Raw genomic sequence first — 19,869 nt, 5'->3', positions numbered from 1 at the left:
TGTCTTTGAAGTGTTAATAATATTTGGAAAAGTTGGTGTGTCGGGTTAATGCCTGCTCTGAGAGCTTGTGAAAGAGATTGCAAGAAAGCTATGAATAATTTGCAGATTTTTTTTTCCCCATAGGAAAACCACTAAAATGGTCCAGGTTGAGGTATCACTTTATCTTGACCACATTTTTTTTGATTGAAGCTTCACTCAAAATATTTTAATGAAGAGAATGATTTTTTTGATAGGTGCTGCCAGGTTAAGTTTAAGATAAATTTATGGAGGTGTATCGGTGTTTTTGGTCTGTGTAATCTCTCAAAAACATTATCTTTGAAAAGATAACATCGTGACTGAGTAAATCAACAAGAAACCCATAGACCTTGAAATTAATGAGCAGATACAGCTATGGTACCATACTGCTCTTGCTGGATCCCAACTACCCCCACAAGTGGTGGGACAAACACAGACATGTAGAGTAACATTTAAGGAAAAAATGGTTATAGGGAGCAAGGAAAGTAACTGTAAGGTCAAGGCTGAGGGGTAGAAGCTTTCTAGAAACAGAGGGTTTAAGGGAATAGCTGTAGGTATATGGCCAGCTGAAGTGCTGAGGTATAGGAGGGAAGGGCAGGATGAAAGTGCCGTTATTTCATTGCTCTCTCTACCTGGCAAACCGGCAGTATGCCGTGGGACGATTCCTTTCTGATGAGCTGTCATCATCTAAAGTATATGGGAAGCTTGGAGTGGAAAAAACAGATGGCACAAGGGAGATGCAAGTGACATTGTTTGTGTCTCTGCCCGATTTCTTTACCCTTCGTAGAGGATTCAGTAGGTGGGGGAGGAAAAAAGCCCAGATGGGACTCTCCTCTGTCCCCACACCCTCCTCTTTGCCCCTGGGAAAGCTCACGAGACTCCTTCGACTTCTCTCACGAGCTATTTGTGGAGAAAAGAAGAAGGTTTTCCATCATTGCCGAGCATCTCAAGTGATTGGCTTGGAAAGGCAATTTTTCTGTGGGGAAGAGAGATTGACACATAGCAGTGCAGAGAGAAGAGGCACAGAAAACAAGTACAGTAATCAATTTTGTTGTAATAAATTTGGGGCAAAGAGGTGGAAGGAGGCTTTACAATACGTGGGGTTTGAGGGAAGCTGCTCATGGGCTGTATGATCTTCTTGCTGCCAGGCCAACGGTGAGCTGACATGTTTGCAGCCCTGAGAGAAGGGCATTGGCATTACCCTTTGCAGCTGGCTGGTCAGCTGTCTGTAACTAGTTCATGGCTTTTGGCCAGTTTCCACTGAACTACTAAAACTTCCTTTAGAAAAAAGTCCCTGCACCTGGCACTGTTTAGGAAAATTGTCGGTAGCCTCAGCGGGGAAGCAAAAGCCGAGCTCAACACAGAGGTTAAAATCCCTAAAAGTTAGATTTTGATGTGTTATTCCTTTTGAAAAAAAAAAAAAAAAAAAGGCAGCCTGTGTTTTTGAAGATAGGCGTTTTGTAGGTGTGGAAGAGAAAGAGAGGAGCTGGTGGCTCTGGAGGCAGGAAGCCTCCAGGTCTCTGCTGGACCCAAAACTCTTGCTGACATGAGCAGGACTTGTCCTTGTGCAGGCAACAAGTATAGGGTTGGTCTTTGTAGTGGGGTAAGAATAACATAATCATTTTAAGGTGCGATTGTCACGCTGTGGCTGTAACTGCTGATGTGCCAGGAGGCGAATGAAGTTCAAAGCCCCTTTCCCAGCTCCGGACTTGGATGTTCGCAGAGGAGAAACCTGTCCTGAAGTGAGGCGGGAGTGCAGCGTGCTGGCCAGGTAGCGCCAGGAGGCAGGGCAGTATGTGTGGCGGCGCTGCCTACATCATGATCAATGTCAGCAATCTGGTGTTTGTCACAGGTCTTAAAACTAAAACCAAGTGTAAATAAAGAACCCTGCTGCAAGCGAGCAGGATTTTTATAGTGGTTTCCAGGAATGAAATCAAACCTAAACTGCGAGGGAAATACTCTCTGCCATATTCAAAGTCTGTGTACAGAACTTTTCAAATAAATGCTCTGTAAAAATGATTTAATTCTGCTGTGATTATGAACTTTCGCAAACACGCTGTTTCACGTTACTCCCTTAAATAAAGTTGATAAGTAACAGCTGTGACTCCTCGAGTCCTCCAAATTTTATTTTATCAATAGAAAAAAGTTGAAGAGATCCTCAAATTATTGTAAATGAAGATTTTGTTTGTATTTTAAGCTAAAATGTGCTTGACAATGTCCCAGCAGTAATTAGGTGGACACGCTCCTGCTTGGAGAGGCTGCAACGAAGTGCCTTTAGTTCAGACAAACAGTCTCGGCAGCTCCCGGAGCACTTTGTATTAGTTGCTGGGTGCTGAACAAGTTCTAAAATCTTACGCAAGTTATAAACGTTGCTGCGCAGTGACAGGCTGTTTGAACCCAGAAGCAGGCTGCCGTGGCTGCGTTGTGAACATCCCTCCCCCTGCTACCACCACCCCACGCAGCGCAGTCTGGGCGCAGACGCTCGCCCCCTCCCGCACACACACACACACACACACACACATATATGGCATATGTTTTCTGATGGTAGCGTTTGTCTACCACCCATGTCTGTGTTGGTTTGTTCATGGCGCGGTGCTATGTGGGACAAGACGGCGCTCGGATGCTGAGGACGTGGGATGTCTCTCCCACCTGCTCCTCCCTCGTGCAGAAAATGTACCCGGTTATCAGGGCAAGGACCTGCTCTGATGGCTGCGCTCTGTGCTGATGAATCCATTGGTTGGCTTCTCCCCAGAGGTGCCCAATCTCACTTTACGGCACTGCGTGCTGCAGAGTTTCGCCTTCATGAGAGGACAGACCTCCCTCTCCCCGGTTCTGCCATCTACTGCTGTTGGCTGCCAGCGCTGGTGGCTTTCTGCATGTGTGACTGCAACCTGCTTCTCCCCAGTCCTCCATGTGAGCAAGGGCTGCAGGCGTGCTCTCCTGTACCGCTCTTCTGCTAATGAGCTTGTCTGCTAATTAAATAGAAAGGCGAAGTTGGCAATGGCTTTGATATTTATTCTCAGTGTGGCCCTTTTGACTTGTTTAGAGTTTCAGGGTGGTCTTGAGGGAAGAGATTTGGTAAGCAATTGCTGAGTTTGTATTATGCTTTATCAACATTGAAATAAAGTTTGTAAAATACTGTTTTGTTCCTTCTAAGCCAGATAATGCAATGTATTAAAATAATAATAAAAGAGTAAAGCTTAACCCAGACCAAACTTATAATTTAGAAGGAAAAAAAAAAAAAAAAGGCGTGGGAAAGGCCTTTTGTGAAATTTAGTAGTGTTTTTGTGTATGCCACACATGCTCAGTGACATCCATGATGAATGACAGTCAGAGGTTAAATAGCATTTATTACGCACTTTTGACCACCTTACTTGCACTTTGCTTTCTAATTCTCCCTCAAGATTACTTTAACCGTTTCAGCCTTCTTGAACAGCTTCAGGCAGCTGCCATTCTCTCAAAGAAAAAAAAGTTGCAAAAAAAACCAGCCCAGGATAGGAAGTTTTTCTTTTTATCCAGCAAATGAAGAGTGTTGTAACTGGAAGTATGTTTGCCAAAGGTAAAATACTTTTTTTTTTTTTTTTTTTTTTTTTTTGCTGAGGTAGGAAACAGGTTTAAAGCTGAGATGCTATGATCTGGCAGGGTGAGAGGCAGATGGCTGGACCCCCTGGGTGATTTGTATCTGCTCACTCGCTGCTCCCTATCAAGCATCAGTGCTCTGCAGTATGCAGAGCAGGAGATTTCCATACCTCCAAGGAGAAACACGCTACTTGCCTCCTAGTTGTGTGACTTAACATAGGTATCAGAATGTAAAGCATTAATGTGCCTAAAAATACCTAGACTGGGTCATCCTGAGGTTTACAATTTTCAATTAGTTACTGTTTTTTCTTCCTTTCCCTCTCTATCCACCTCTGTAGATACGTGATAGGTAGCTAAAGCACTAAAGTTGGATATTCACAAAAATATGTGAGTAATGGTACAAAGCCAAAAGACAATTTAAATATGTGAAATGCTACAAGCATTCAGTAATGCTGCTTCTGTTTGTGGCTCTTCTTTGGAGGTTTGTTCATTATTGTTGCTGAAGATGGGATAACAGGGTAAGTGCGCTTCTGGTCATAATGGCCATTATGTCCATTCCAATGTTCTGATGGTGTGGAGAGTTTTGGACATGTGCCTTGCTTAGCAGAAGAGTTACTGGTGGAGGTTTGTATGCAGATTGAATGAAAAAAATTAATGTTAAGACTCCAGCTCTTTGCTGGGATCAGGTCAGCAAAATAATAAAGGAAAAGTTGAGATAACCATATGACACCTTGGTGACACGGTAATTTTCGTGGACTTTCTGTACAGTGGAATGATTCATGACTTCCCAGAGTTTCTTCGTAGTCCTATTTTCAAGCCCAAGAATTAAAGGACTGCAGGTCTGCTGGTATCAAGTAATACCTGAGAGAGTAGGTCTCTCTGTAACCTTTTGGCAATCCTGGCAAGTGTTTGCTGAGTGTGTGGTGACCATCAGGCTAAGATGCTCCTTTCAGTTGTAGTCATTAAATGGAAACAAGTGCTGTTTCAGTCTGTGTCTTCTGTGTGAGAAAATTGCTGGTTCAGGCATTACGAACAGATTGTATTAAGACTGTTTAAGAAAATCTGCAGACGTTAAAATTTGTGTTGAGGTGAAAGGTGTTGAAGGATGGATGGATGTTATATAGGATGATCTCTATTTCTTGGTAGTTTACAATATTCAGTATGTATGAGAACATGTAAAGTAAAATGGAAGTATGGCTAAATAATTTTTCTTTGGATGATTATGTAGAAGAGGGATGTGAGTTAATTATCAGAGACCTATTTACAGGCTGTACTTGGGAGAGTTGGACTGGCAGGGAAAGCACTGTAGGTAGAGTTATTTTCATTCTGATCCCTCCAGTGATCATGACTTGGTGCTAACCACTAAATATATTGTCTAGTTTTTTCGAAGCAGAAAAAGATACTATTTTCTATATAGGGACATGAGGAGGTGTAATATTAATTACCTGCTCTGTATTTTTAGTGGAAATACCAAGGTGCGATCAGTTTTATTACTTTGCGTAATAATAAAGTGTAACGCTAAAGGGAGTGTTCTACTGGAGGTGCATTTGATAATTTTCCCTCTCTCACAAATAAAAGATACTTTAATGTTTTATTTTCTCCGGGGGTTTGCTCTGACAGTTTAGCTTTGTTTGGGTTTGTGGAGGCTTAAGGCAGATGTCACAACTTTCAGAACTGCTGAATATTCAAGAGCCTCTGGTGCCGCCGGTGGCCCTGGAAGGCGCAGCACGCTTTCCAAGGGCAGGCCTCAGGTCTCTGCTTTTCGCTACAAGAATAGGCAGCGCAGGTCTTTTCTTTAACCGGATCCTGCAGCTTCTGTTGATGCAAAATCCCCGTGGACCCTTGGCATCGGGAGGAGCCAGCCCATCTGGTGCCACCATCCCAGCCCTCTCTGCCCCTCGCCTGGGTCTCTGCCGAGGGCCAGAACAAGCTCTCCTCCGTCTGCAAGAAGTGGCGCTCGAGAAGCTCGTTTTTATCGGTGGTTTGAATTCCTTAACCGGTGCCTGACAGGTGGCGATAAAAAATACGTCACTGAGTCTTTCGTAACACTCAGAGGAGAGTGCTGTTTACCTGGAGTCAGTGGAAATGCGAAAAGAGGCAGCGTTGCCGAGCTGCAGTGGTGGCGTCTTCAAAATGATGAAATAGAGAAGCTTGCAACGCGTCCCGAGGGACTAAAGACTTCTCTTACTCCTGGAAATTCATTTACTATCGTGATTCCAGAAGCATCAAAGAAAATACCAAATGTTATACAGCCTTGTGATAAAAATTGTAGGAGTTAGCAACACTGGCACACAGAAAAACTTTTCTTTAAAGGTATGAATTTGCGTTGCATTAGCTGGCAAGGGATCTACTGGTGATTCCTACGTTTATCTTCAGAAAGGTTTGTCTTTTTGTCAGCTGCCGCTTAACACAAAAGATGAATTGATGAGTAAAGAAACAAAGAGTTTATAAACTTTGGTGTTACTGTTGGTTCATTGTCAGGTATGTCAGAGTAAACAAGGAGACATTCCCTATGAGCAGACAGCGTGTGAAACTAATGGTGTGCCTTCAGGCTCCAGGCCTATTTAGTGATGGGTTTCTTGCACATCAGCCATTGGATTTAAGTCATGTTTTAAACAGCTTTATTCATAGACTGTGGAACTGGAAAGCAAGGTCAGTGTAGAGTCCATCCTGTACTTATTAAAGCACATGGTTGAAAAAGCAAGCAGACATCTGCATCTGCTTTGCATATTTAAATGAAAAATAAAAAAAGAAAAAGCATCTCAAGTTCTGTGGGTCTTTTAGACAGTGAGTGTGTATTTCTGAGAGGAAACTAAGAATAACTTTAAAAATTCAGGAGTGCTAGGGCAGTGCGAGAGGGAAATGGGAAAGGGCGTGACTTTTGGGAAATAGTTTTTTACAACTCGTGAAGAATACGAAGAGCAGGGATATTGCAGTTTGATTCTTGAACTTTATACAAGAAATTTAGGCTGTCATCAGCAATCAGAGTATCACTGGGAAAAGAAGTATCTTCTGCAGTGAATCCTTTTTTGTTAAAAAAAGAACAGGTTTCAGAACTCATATCTGATTGTCAATCCTATCGTGTTTGAAAGTAGGAACAAAAGCTACTGAATCAGGGCAGACCGAGGAAAAAAAAATATAAAAAATGAAGGTCGCTCAGAATAGGCTGAGGGTAGTTCCACAGTCACCAGCACATGTAGCAATGACCCTATTAAAAAAAAAAAAAATCTGCTAAAGAGCTGGGAATTGGTCCAGTAAATTTGCTGCAAGTACATTCACTGTCTGGTGAATGGATTTGCAGCAGCCCTGTGCCCCCACCAGCGAGGTGCTCTTGTAGAGCAAACTGACAGGGAGCAGCATTTTTAACGCCCTGTACGTCGGCACGGGAGTGTAGTAAGAGGGGGAGCATCGTCATGGTTCGATGTGCAGAGGTTTACCAGTTGGCGCTTGGTGATTTTATGCAGAAGCCCCATGGCTTCGTCAGCTCAGGGCTCTGCCAAGCTGAATAAACTCTGCTTTTCAAGGTCCTGTTGTAAACTCACTCCTTTGTTTGACATAGGCTCACTGTTGTTTTACCTTATCAATATATATGATGCTCGCACAAAGTAATACTTACCGCTTCTATGGAATATTCCAGGAAATGAACTTATTTACTTGAGTATTTCTGTACAGAAAGTGAAAAGGAGTATAAAAGCTGTGAACAGAACTATTTTTTGGTGATGGTCACAAATGAATCAGATAGGCTTGTGCATGTTAAGGATATTAAGATTTTGCACCCGCTTTCAAAAACAGGATGTAGCCTCCAGTTAAAGTAGATATGTTAAAAAGATGCTAAGTGGTATCTCTCCTCCTTACAGAAAGATAAAATATTTGATAATTATTTGTCATGATAAAAACCCTACTTCATCAGTTCACGTGGAAACTTTATTTGCAGCCAACCATTGTAGCGTATGAACACTTTTGAAATAAAGTCAGTTAGTGGGAATGAATTTCCTACTGGAATTCACAGTGGTTAGAAGGTATTATTCAACACAGTCTCACATAGCTAATTTGCAGCTCTTTGAAACTCCTTGCTTTAGTGAAGTAACAATACTGTAATTTTCAGGGTTTGAAAGGAGGGGGGGAAGCTATAGACCCTGACTGCAGACTGTATAGAAGAAAGCTCCCATTGCCTTCAATAGCTCGTAAGATCCCTGAGAGTGGCAGGAACCGGCGGGAATCCTGCATGTGGCACAACGAGCTTTTAGAGCAGCCCTCAGTTACGAAAGCCTGGTTGGGGGATGTACTGGGGAGAGGTGTGTGAAAGCCATGTCACAGCCAGGGGCCGGCCGTACTATTCCTGGAAATCGGTGGGATGCAAAGATGTATTGTTCATGGCTTCTTTCCCTTCTTTATTCCCCGTACAGCGGTGTTTCGGGAAGCAATAGTTAAGGGCGCAAACTGGCAGCTCTGCGCCGACATCAGACAACTCCCTTTCTGAAGAAGTCTTGTTGCAGCTCAGCTGCAGAGGTCTGTGTCCAGTTTACCCTCGGAGCCAGGATGACAGCACTGAAAGGGTCTGAACCAATAAAACTTCTCCTATGAGCTGGCCGAAAAGGTGGTGTTCATGCTTGCAGTTCAAAAGCAGAAATAGTTCTTTATCATGAAACAAGAAGGGGTAAGGGAATATTTCTTAGCTTTGGTTTCTTTTTTTTTTTTTCCCAACTCCCTTTAATTTTAGAACACGTTTTTTATTTTTGCTACTCATCACACATAAAATGGACTAAACTGTCTGACTTAGCCTGAAAACTAATTACAGTAGACCTCAGCATTTTTGCATGCCTTATGGAGTACAACACCTGCACTCCACAGGGCTGAATTCTCCTTTGATAGGGCTGGAGCCGTCTCCTACCAGGGTAAACAGAGACTCCAGACGTGGCTGGCTTGAAAGGGTGGGAAGAGTGACCCCACATCAGGCAGTTGTTTGTACTCGCTTTATCTTTATCAGAGAATTCAACAACAGTTACTTGAGAAAGGGTACTTTTATTTTATTTGTTCAGTGAGCTCTTGTAGTGAGCTTTATAGTCGAAAAACATCTCAAAAAGCTTTTGTCTGAAAGGAGCAAGGGAAGCAAACACCTTGTGTGTGCAGATGTCATGTGGGGATAGCTGGAGAGGAATTAGGGGAACTTGCAAACCGCTGCTGGCAGGATTGAGGTGGGAAGTGGGTTCGTGTGTGAAGGAACAGTCCGATGAGCGTCAAAGTCCTGCAGTCTTACTGCCTCAGCTAAATTTTTAAATAACAGGAACAAGGGAGGTGAAATGTCCTGTGCTCTTACTTGGAATGCCTTTGCTGCTTTCATTATTTCCTGTAGTAATGCACAGGATATCCAGCTGATTAGCCATAGCAGGCTATGTGATCTTCACAACATCTACAGGAACCTTCTAGGATGTAATCTCTTGCTGAACCTGCAGAATAAACTTTTACAATTTACCAGCAACGCCAAGTCTCTCCTCCTACTTACAAGGGTTTTGGAGAAACTGACTACAGACAAGGATGTCAAAGATCCGGTCAACTAGTCTAAAGTCTTACCATTTTTTTTGCCAACCAAACTTTTTCAGGTCTCTTGTTTTCTCTGTGTCTTTTATCTTCACATATCTTCTTTTCTGTGTGTCACCGTGTCCTTATTCTCCAGGACATAGATAGGTAAGACTCATTATCGACAACTATCCTTTAATTAAAGTGCATTGATCCCTGTAAGAGTGATCTTACTCTGAAGCGGCCTTACCTCAGCTTAACTCTGCATGCTTTGGAAGATTAGTATGTTTTAAGAATTAACTTCGAATTCACATCTTTCTTCAATTGTCTTGACTTTCCTCGGGATCCCGATATTGACAAACTCCCAATCTTTACTGCAGTTCAACCAAATCCTTTCTTCCTCTGAAGGATTCACATTTCAAGCCTTTCTCCTTTCTTCTCTGTAATTGCAGCTGCCTTTCTCTCTACATCTTGATTGCAGTGGTGCCTGCTCCTCCGTATTCTTCTTTCTTTTGCTTAGTTTCTGACTCTACCTCTTGTTTGTTTGCCCTTGTCTTCCAGTACATGACAACATCTCAGGAGTTCTGGTCTTCAGAACCTTTCATGTATTGTACCATCAGTCTTTGAGGATAAACATGAACCATCTGAGATTTAGGAGATGCCCGAGAAGCAGACAACTTTGTAGTTGCTGATTCCCACGTTCTATTAACACACGTACTTTCTTTGTAAATAGTGAGCCTGGCATAAAGATGAAGCATTATTTACACAAATGTGAAGAAAATGTGGATGGGGTTGAGGACTTGAGCTGGAGTTCCAGTTGTAGCTGGTTCTTAATTTTTCCCCAGACAAAAGGAAGTACTGCTAACTCACCAAAAATTTAGTTTTGTATTGAAGGAAAAGACTTGTGTTCATTTTTCTGCATCATTCAAAATACTTTGACCAATAAATAACCTGCTAATATGAACAGAAACATCACCAGCGAAGCTGTTTTGGTAGTTAAATCTTTTTTAAAATGCCTGTTTTTGCAGCAGCAGAAGGTGCTACCTATAGTGTATACTTGGGAATGACTGTCAGAGGAACCAGTCATCTGCAGGTCTGTCTGCATGATTTGCTGCAAAACTTGTACCTTTTTAAGCTTTTGTTTAGGTTATTAACCTTTATGTACAAAATAGGCAAAAATATCCACCGACACTTCTCCATCTTAAAAGAATGGGTGCTTTCCTGTTCTTCATCTTAATAAAAAATGGGTGCTTTCCTGTTGGCGTCAGAGCGAGCCTGAGCCTCACAGCAAGAGAGGAATACTTGCTCTTGTGAGGTCAGTGGAAAAACTCTCACTGACTGTGATTTTATTCCAGGTTCTTGCCAGGCTGTTCTGAGCGTGTGTGTATTTATCCGGGGATGAAACAGCTGGGGTGCCCGTCATTACTCCCTGCCAGCGGTCGGTGCACGCAGCCCTCTGAGCTGGTACCGATCAGAGCTGCCACTGGTGCAGATCCATCTCTTCTTGCTCGTGTTTGGGTCAAGGCTGCTTTCTCTCCTGTTCTGGAAGCTGGAATTCTGAAGAAGTGCACATAGGATGGGGGTGTGCGTCTAAGAGCAGTATACTCTTCTTCCCGGGTTGGAAAGCCTGTAGTAGTTTTAGGTGTTTCTAGATTAACTCTGGTGGGTACATAGCTTGTAGTTTGTTCTGTTGATTTTAATGATGAAGAAAGGTGAAAGCAGAGACAGAGGTAACCCTTCGGTTTAAAATAAAATCTTGAAAGGGGAAGATGAGGAAAACGGGAAGAGTCAGATCACCTTTCATGCCCCAGGTTCAGCTTGCAAGTGGACCCCAGAAGCAGTCCAGCTGGAAACCCTGGTGACGGGGGTTGTTCCAGTACATTAACAAGGAGTGTATCCAAGATGCAGTTGCTCAGGTCTGGCCAGAAAAAAAAATAGCGAGCACACCCTCTGGTACTCCTTAAAGTTGCGCCAGTTGCAGCTGGCACTTACTCAAACCTGTCATCACCTTCACTGCCTTCGAAAGAACGCTTTGCTAAAAGGTGAAGGCATATGCTTTCCCCCTTGTTTCATCTGCACAACTTTTTATAATCCTCAAGTAAATAAAAATGGCCCTTAGGCTCAAATGGGTTTCTAGTTACAATGCTGGGATTTATGGAAACTCAGGTTTATTAGCTTGTTTTAGTGTGTTGATTATTCATCACAAGCAGGGTCAACAAATGTGAGTGCAGAAAGTCTTGAGAAGGGAGCCTCGAAAATGGATAACAAACTTTTTAAGAAGCAAAGAATGAAGTTCAAAACCTGTCAGGAAAAAAAAAAAAAAAAGTGAAATTAAGGTATTGTGAAAGTTCCTTGATGTGGGAAATGCCATGACTTTCCTGTGTGAGATTCTTGAAAAAAAGAAATCTTTATACTTGAACTTGTGTGTTCTTCTTCATCGGTTGTAAACCAGGCTTTCCAGTTCATTAGGCAAAGAAAAATAGCAAATTAATTGGGAGAGTGAGGGCGATAGACAATGTGCATTATATTTATTATTTATTATTTCAGGGGGAAAGGCCCCCAAAGCTGGCTTAGCAAAACCTTGTGTTACTAAGCACCGCAAAGGCTGAAGATGTATGCTTTCTAATGAGAACCGTGGAGGTTAGCTGCCCATTGAATTCCAGTAAAAAGCACGTTGTACTGCATTTCACTCTCACAGCAGAGGAAGTGGGGAATTATACCACCAAAGCCAGTACCATTGTTGAGCGTGAATCAACCTGGTGGCAGTTAGGTAAGAATCTTCTATTTCGGTGGAAATCTAATGTGGAATTTTCCTGCAGAGCAGAATTTAAACAGCGAGAGTGCCTGCATAGTTTTCACTGCTGCTAGCTTGGTAGTATTTGCTGGGACTAGCAGGATGCATATTTTTTGGTAAACTGAAGCTTAAACTGCTTTGTTTTGTTCTGCTGAAAGGAGCACCATGTCGGTGAACAAATGTCCGTGAGGGCTGAGGTTGTCCTCAGAGTCTCTGAGCCTTCAGAAGTGCTTTCTGCAGTCCACCGGCGTCGGGTCTGCTGCGCATTTTTGAATGCTCTTTTTGTGGCTGAAGGGATTTTATGAAATCTGGCAGAGTGAAATAACTCACTGAAATAAGAGAGCACTAATTTAGTAATGGGGGTTACAGAAAGCAAAAACCATGTGAACAAGGGCGTGATACAGCTACGCAGGAGAATTCCCGTGTGGATAAATCAATCTTCTTTAAGGCTTACAGAACTTAGAGCTTTTTCCTGTCCTAGATATCCAGCCGCGTGTAAGATAGCAGCAAGTGTGCTAGAATTACTACAGTGTTTGAACCTGTAATGTGTTAAGTACTGGCAGACAAAAGTTATGTGGGTGGACTATCATCGTTAGTATATAATCGTTAACCCTTTCCTGTGTCCCTGGCAATCTCATTTTTAGCAGTTACTTTACCTATATTTTTAGTATTTTTAGTCTTCTGTGATTTATTCATTCAGAACATCGTGGCTTTCAAATGAAATCTCTCAGCAGTTGTTCTTTTTCTTCTCAAACGGACACATTGTTTTTATAAGACTGATAGATGGAAGGGACGCATTGTCTTGTTTCACTTCCAACAAATTCAGGATTTTTAGGCTAAGCTAATTCCAATTAATTAGTAATTTGCTTCAGCAAGGCCAGCATGTAATTCAAGCTTTCCTTTACTGCTGGGCTTTTTCTCACCGCACCCCGCACCTGCCCCCCACCCCCCAAATCTGTGCAAGTGTTCACGGGGATATTCAGCCTTCAGCACATATGGCACAAAACCAAATGTTGACCTTCAAACACTTTGTCACCTGTTAAAGAGCTCTATAAAGAGCTTTTGCAGCAGGGATGAGGGAACAGAATTTCTGTGTTACTGCTGGTGTAGCTTGTTTTAATTCCCGTAGTTTACACTAAAAAATCTTGACACTGACTCAACTTTGCTAGTGGAAATTTATTTGCAAAGTGTCTTTGGCCTCGATTTAGAGACAGAGCAATAAACTGTAGCCCAAGGGCTAAGAGAGATTAAAATTAAGCAGGGAAAAGGGAGAATTGTGCCAACTAGGAAAAGGGGGAATTTCCAGGGAACAATAACATTACCATACACTTGCCTTGCATCCTTTATTTGATTATCTTGAAGCGCATTATGAGAATTAATGGAGCCTCATAACTTCCTTGTGAGGCAGGTACTGCATTAATGATACTGATTTGCAAATGAATAAACAAAGGCCTCGCGCAATCCTGGGACTCTCAGCAAAGTCATAAATATTCTCAAGAGAAGATTGGGAGAGGGTAGCAAAGACAGCTAACATGCTGTGGACTGGTATCTACCAGTGAACCACCCATACAGTGCTCAGTCTTAATTTGTCGTGGCTGCCTGGCATCCCTCTCCTGGAGAAAATTGGCTTGTGATGTTAAGAGGAGGATATTAAAGAACCCCCGGAAAAAGAACAAGTTTCGGGACCTGGTATTTCAGTTGGCTACTTGCTTGCCACTTTGAACAGCCACTCCATTCCTGCTCTGCCTTTCTCTCCTGATAACTGTATTTTGTTTCTCTTGTTCCTCCAGTGCAATTCAAATGAGTTAGAAGCAGCTTAACTGTCTCTGCTAACACAGGGTTTGACTCAGCAGTCTAAAGGGAATTTCCCACCTCTCATTTTTTTGGCTATGATTTATTCTTTGGGGAGAAAAGGTTGGGAACTGGGAAAAATCATACTTTTCCCAACCTTTATAAAACAAGCTGCAAGACCACCAGTTGGTGACATCTTTGTGTCATCTCCTGTGTTTGCCTCTACAGGGGAGCACAACTCGTGAGGCAAAAAAGCTCCGCTTAGACCTCATCATGAAGAACAGGCTTGAGTTGCACTGTGACTAAGTGCTTGATCCCTGCATGCCAAAATACATACCTTCTAATTGACATGAAGGCCGCTTCTGGCTTGGTGTATAGGATGTAACACAGCTCCTAGCACAGGCTTGGTTTCCAGAATAAAGCACATTCTTTTCTACCATGCCTTGTCCTTCTTCCCTCTCCTAATAGCCCGTGAGATTTGAACTTGGAGTCAGCAAAGTAGGGGCTTTGTGAAGCACAAAAGAACACTAGGTTTTTATCACACCATGCCTGTATAAAGAGCTGTTCAACCATTCAGTTGCCGCCTGTATTGTGCAGCTGTTATTCTGCTGCTGAGAACATCTTGCTGTCGACACTGAAGCAGTACCTGCAGGGAACACTGGCACACTGGGCTTTTCAGGAGGGACTGGCCTTGGGGATTTGCCAGATCCCTGCGTGGAGAGCCGAGGTATTTTCTCCCCCTGTGCTTTTCCCGTTACAAAAAAAAATCCTTGTAAATAAGTAACAAATTTTTGTCCACCCGCCAGCATCTGTTCCGGCATTTTTGCACAGCGATGTCTTCCCAACGTGGTGAAGGTCCATGTTTCTTGTCGTCCAAACCCACCTCTCCAAAGCTGATGTTGTGGGGCTGTGATGGGCGATGGCAGCACTGCGCCGCCTGGGTCCCCAGTGGGGGGATGCGGCTTTCTCACACAAGGACCCTTTCTTCGCCGAACTGATGGTCAGTATCTGGTCAGCCTCATCTATTTAAAGTCAGCCAAGCAAGGATCCCAGTGCTGGGGGACAGGGTGCTTTGTTTGCTTACGAGTTAACAGGAAATCCAACTGTTTCCAATTAAGCACAAACAACTGTGTGAGGACAGGGTGAAGGAAGCATCTGAAACCCACAGAAGGGAGAGGGGTCAGAGATAAACTCAGCCTCATTCAGCCTCCAGGGCTAAATTTGGCTCTGTGCAACTGGGGGTACAATTCCCCCTGTAGTTCAGGGCTGAAATTCTTCTGAGCAATTAATGCAAATGGCTATATTTTTAGCCCGGCATCCTAAAGAAACAAGACTTGTGAGATCGTATTGTCTGTGCGTGTGCGGTTATCGGCTCCCAGTAACTTGTGAGATTTTGGGTTGGCTTAGCCTAGGCTGCAACACAGTGTTTTTCCAAGGTCCCTCCCGAAACCAGGCAAGCAGGTGAAGGAGTGTGGCTTCAGAGAGGCGAAGGGCGTGTGGGGAGCTCTGTCCTTTTAAAGACATCAGCATCAGGACACAAATTCCTAACAACCGGGCTTCACTGGTTCCAGTGCTTGTTTAGTAGTAACGTTTCCATATAAATAAACAGAACGTTCCTGCTGTAGGGTTGTGTGAGGCTGAATTTGGTACGTTGCGTTTCGCAGTGCCCGACACATCCTATAACATAAACTAGCAGACTAGCTAGTGCAGAATATTAATTTCGTAAGGTCTGGCTTGCTGGCTACACTCCCATTGACTTTATTAAATTAAATGGCAGTTTTGTCTGCCTACGTTTTTCAGGATCCAGACCCACAGTTTGCTTATTTTTAACAGTTTGAAAGTATAACAGTGCACAGCTCCTGATCTTTGCCATATGGGATACTAACCTTGGGCGCCTCGTGCAGGAGATGTAACCCCATTAAAATAAGACAGTATTAGAAAAAAAAAAAAAGGCGTGGAAAAACTGCATGGAAATCAATGAATGGCTGTATGCAAGCAACAGCAATATGCTGGATAACAGCATGGCAGGCTGGTAAGTGATATACGAATGTCAAATATCTATTGTATATACTTAGGACTTAAGTGTTCTCATCTTAAATATTTGTGCTTTGTTTGTTGCTTTTTCCTTTTTTTGGTTGTTTTTGAGAGGAAGAATGCTGAAGACACATTATCAGTATTTCTGACTGGATCCTTTAAGTCTAGTGGGAATCTTTCCACTGACCCTACTGAGACCTAAACTGATCCCTCATTTTAAAAATTAACCTAGTCTTTCACTTTGGAGTGGTGTAGAAAACATGTAAAGCCATTGAAAGTACAATTTCAGGCTGTAAAATGGAGCATTGTAGATCCCCTTCTTGTGTGGAATTGATTTGATGTCTGGGACTGCCAAATTCCAGTCCCATACAAATTGCAACAGCTGAGTTACAATTTTTAAATCAACCCTGAAGATGAGGGATTTATAATGGTTTCATGGGAAAGATGTTTAGCTTTGCAGCTGTATGAAAAACGAGGTCTGTTCTATTTAGATTTATCTACCTTACTCCCATGAGACAAGTTAGGTACGTGTTGTGTTGGGCTTTCTGTATATATGCTTGCTCCCTCTTATTTCTTGCAGGTTCCCTTCCCACTGCCCGTGCTTCTCCCTCAACTCTGTCCTTCCCATCTTGCCCTTTTTCCATTCCACCTTGAGCCTTACAAATCTTCTCCCCTCCTTGTGGACCATTTGTCAGTCTTCTCCAGTGCAGCCACTGACTGAGGTGTACGATAGTGCTTTGCAGGAGGACGTTTTCCTTTGCTTTTATAACAAGTCCCTGTGCTGCAGGCAACAGACACGATTACTGTATAAATCAAGGCATACATGGATACACACAGGGAGCTGGGCCCAGACTCCAAATCCTTCATCTCTGAAACATAAGGACAATTCTCATGCACAGGCAAAATTCCCTTGGCTCAGTAAGTCTCCAGGTTTTTTTAGTTTGGATCTCACAAGAGTGATATTGTTTGGTGGACCACCTGCCTTCCCACCCATGATCTAAAAGCTACTTTCCCTTTGAGTTATGGTTAAAATGCATCTCAGACAACTACAGTTATTGCTGACATCTAAGAGTGCATTTAAGAAAGTATTTAATATATTTTAATGTATTTAGGTGGCTTGTGACCAGAGAGGTGCTGACAGAAGTGATGGAGAATTGTCTTTTTGTCCAGTAGTGACCCATAGGACACAAACTGTGAACCTATGTTTGGATGTAGTCATAGTCTTGGGACCTGCAATCTTTCTGTGAGCCAGCTGCTGGGGGGGCAGCGTCATTGCCTCCTTTAATAGGTGGCATCAGTCGGTGCGCAGAAGACTTCCTTGTGTCCTTATCTCTCCTTGAATTACTTCTCTAAGATTAAAAAGTTGATGAATTAGTAAAGGAACAAAATAACACACACCCATGAGACCCAATTTCCGAGCACGGACTCCAAATGAACATGAGTGTGATACACAACAACAACTGAATGTTTTGCCTTTCTTCTCCCTCTGCCTGTAATTGCCTTTCTTCACTTCTAAAGACTCCTTTACACATATCTGCATCTGTCCTTCTGCCTCAGTCTTCTTACAGCTATATTCATTTTGAAATGTCCTTCTCAGCTTGGTATTTTTCACTCTGTCTCCCACTCATTGATCATATCTCTCCCTCTGTGCCCAGATGCCATGATAGGTCTCCCTCTCTAACCTGCTTCACCTGTTTGGACCTCCAGCTTCCGAGTTTTCAGTCTTTGTTCTCTGTTTCCCAGTGCCTGTACTTAGATCTGCTCCTTTTTTTTTTTTTTCTTTTTCCAGTTTAGCCTTGCTCTTCCCCATTTCCTTTCCAGGTTCTTCCATCCACTGTGTGTAAATGTAACTGTACCCTCAGCCACTTCTATTTAGTGTGGGAAATCTTTATCAGAATCTGAGAATAGGATTTCTTCTCAAGTATGAAATACGTTTTGGAGGTTGTGGTGGTGATTCATGCCTTCTTCTCACATTAGGCCCACTCCTAGTGTTTAGCTAGGAGTCCTAACAACTCCCTGGCACTGTAGGACATCAGACATTTGTTCTTCCATTGATAGAAGTTACTGGATCAGTATTGCCTTGAAAGCATCATCGTATGAGAACAGATTAAGCCAGCAACTGCACAGCAGTGGGGTGCGGAGAGATGCAGCCAGCATCAGCACAGAGGGTTGCTAGAACCTGTAACACTGTGTCCTCTTTCTGCATCTTCACATATGCTCAGGTATATTCATACCTCTTCCGTGTCAGTCTTCACAGTAGTTTCCACAAGGCCTAAAACATAGTCCATGTAGGAGCACTGCTTAGATTTCATCTCTCACGGTACCTACCACTTGATGCTATACTGGCTTGTACAGATGCCTCAATACCTGCTTCTGCAGCTGCTCCTCATAGTGAAGTCAATGGGATTTCTACGTGCAGAATGAATGCCAAACTCCGCTACTTTTGAGTATAAAAGCTTCCCAGGAGTAGGGAGCGCATCTCCCTGTGTCTGTACAGTGCCGAGCACACAGCTGGTGCTCAATAAATAACATATGTATAGGCTTGGTAAGGAGTGACTGTTCATCTAGTGCAGCTGAGGTGAAACATCTTTTTGCAATAAGAGGCAATGCATTACCACTTTTGCTGGTCTATTTTATAATTTAGGCTTCAGACGATGAAAGCGTATTAGCCAGCTAGTTCAGGGGAAGCTCATTTACACCGCCTTCACACAACATGTCCCATGTTTCAAATGACAGGAAGGATCGCTCGTTCTCTCCAGGCGAATGCGTAGTGATTAAACTGTCTGGGCACCAGCAGTAGGCAGCCACCGAACGGATCATTATTGAGATGGCTGTAATTACAGAGTCAAAGCAGCCCCTTGCAGTGCACTGGTAACCTGCTTTGAAAACTGGGGGCACAAAGGCGTATCTCCTTTATGTGTTGAAGCCCAAGCTGTGCAAAGTAGCTCCACGTTTTTGTGTTGCGTCAGTCGTGTCTTAAGCTGTTAACTGCTTCTGTCTGCCGCTTGGAAGCTGGCCTGTTTTCCTGGCCAGGGGGATCTGAGGTAGAAATAAGTGCTGAGTAAAGGGCTGTTTAAAAAAAAAAAAAAAAAAAAAAAAGTATAGCTATGACACCTCCACAAGAGCTCTCATGGTATTGCTTTAGTCATTAGCTGAGTGGATACTTGAGCTTAATCAGTATCAAAGGGACATACACAAAGTCATCTATTTCATTAAGCTAATTTGCATGACTCGGCTTACCAAGAATCAAATTTTCATGTATTGTCCATCTTGCTGTCAGCAAAATAGGGGGAGAGGAAGGAGTAAACGGTAAGCAGTGCAAGACTGAGATGTGGTGGTGTCTATTCCTTTTTTCAGATATATCTGCTGGTCTCTGAGGAGCCTTCTCTGCTTTTGGATACCAAAGATACAGACTAGTAAGCTTTATAAAGTTTATTTTTAGTAACCTTACTTAGAAATCAAATTTACAGAGCTTTATTAAGTGCAAGATCTTCAAAGCAGTGTCTAGTTAGGCTTTTAGCCACTGCTGTCGTTGAAGAGGAAGGTAAGCGTTGGTTTGGGAGGAGGCTATGGGAGGGTTAGAGTAGTTAGCTAAAATGGACCTGCAGCCTCCTCTGGTCCCTGAGAGACATCAGTGAAGTGTTTTGTGTGTAGCTTCACGCAACATCGCAGTCCCAAGGGAACCGCCGCTGCTGTTTATATCGTACCAGATTTGGCTGTGGCTTTAGCAGAGAGCTGTAATGTGCTGAGATGGCTGTTCTTGTTCTTCTGTTTTGTCCCTGGTGCTATTGACACTGTCCTCCTTCAGTACTGAATTTTTGTCTGCCTTTCTTTCTTTAGAAAAGAAAGGTAATAATATCTTCCTTTTCGTTACCGCTAGAATTGAAACTTAATGACTGTTGAGTGAAACCATATTCTTTTAGTTGTATCATCTGGTAACTGTTTGGATGTTAAACCTTCAGTTTGTCCAAGACATCGTGACTAAGGTTTGCTTTTAAGTGTGAATTTTTTGTGATGATTAGATTATTTTGGCTAAGCCCAGCTGTTGGAGTTTAATAATTAAACGGAAATTAACTTGATTGATTAGATGGAATGGAGGAAAACTTTCATAAGACAACTGAAAGAACGTGGGGCATCAT

At 42.9% G+C, this 19,869-nt stretch overlaps 1 protein-coding gene across 1 annotated transcript in view; it reads left to right on the top strand.

Moving 5' to 3' along the window:
* Positions 1–19,869, top strand: part of SEMA6A (semaphorin 6A) — a 113,899-nt gene that overhangs the window by 15,425 nt on the left and 78,605 nt on the right. The window lies entirely within an intron of this gene.

Source organism: Vanellus vanellus, assembly GCF_965231255.1.
Source record: "Vanellus vanellus genome assembly, chromosome: Z".
Taxonomy (NCBI): Eukaryota; Metazoa; Chordata; class Aves; order Charadriiformes; family Charadriidae; genus Vanellus; species Vanellus vanellus.
This window is presented reverse-complemented; position numbering and strand designations above follow the sequence as displayed.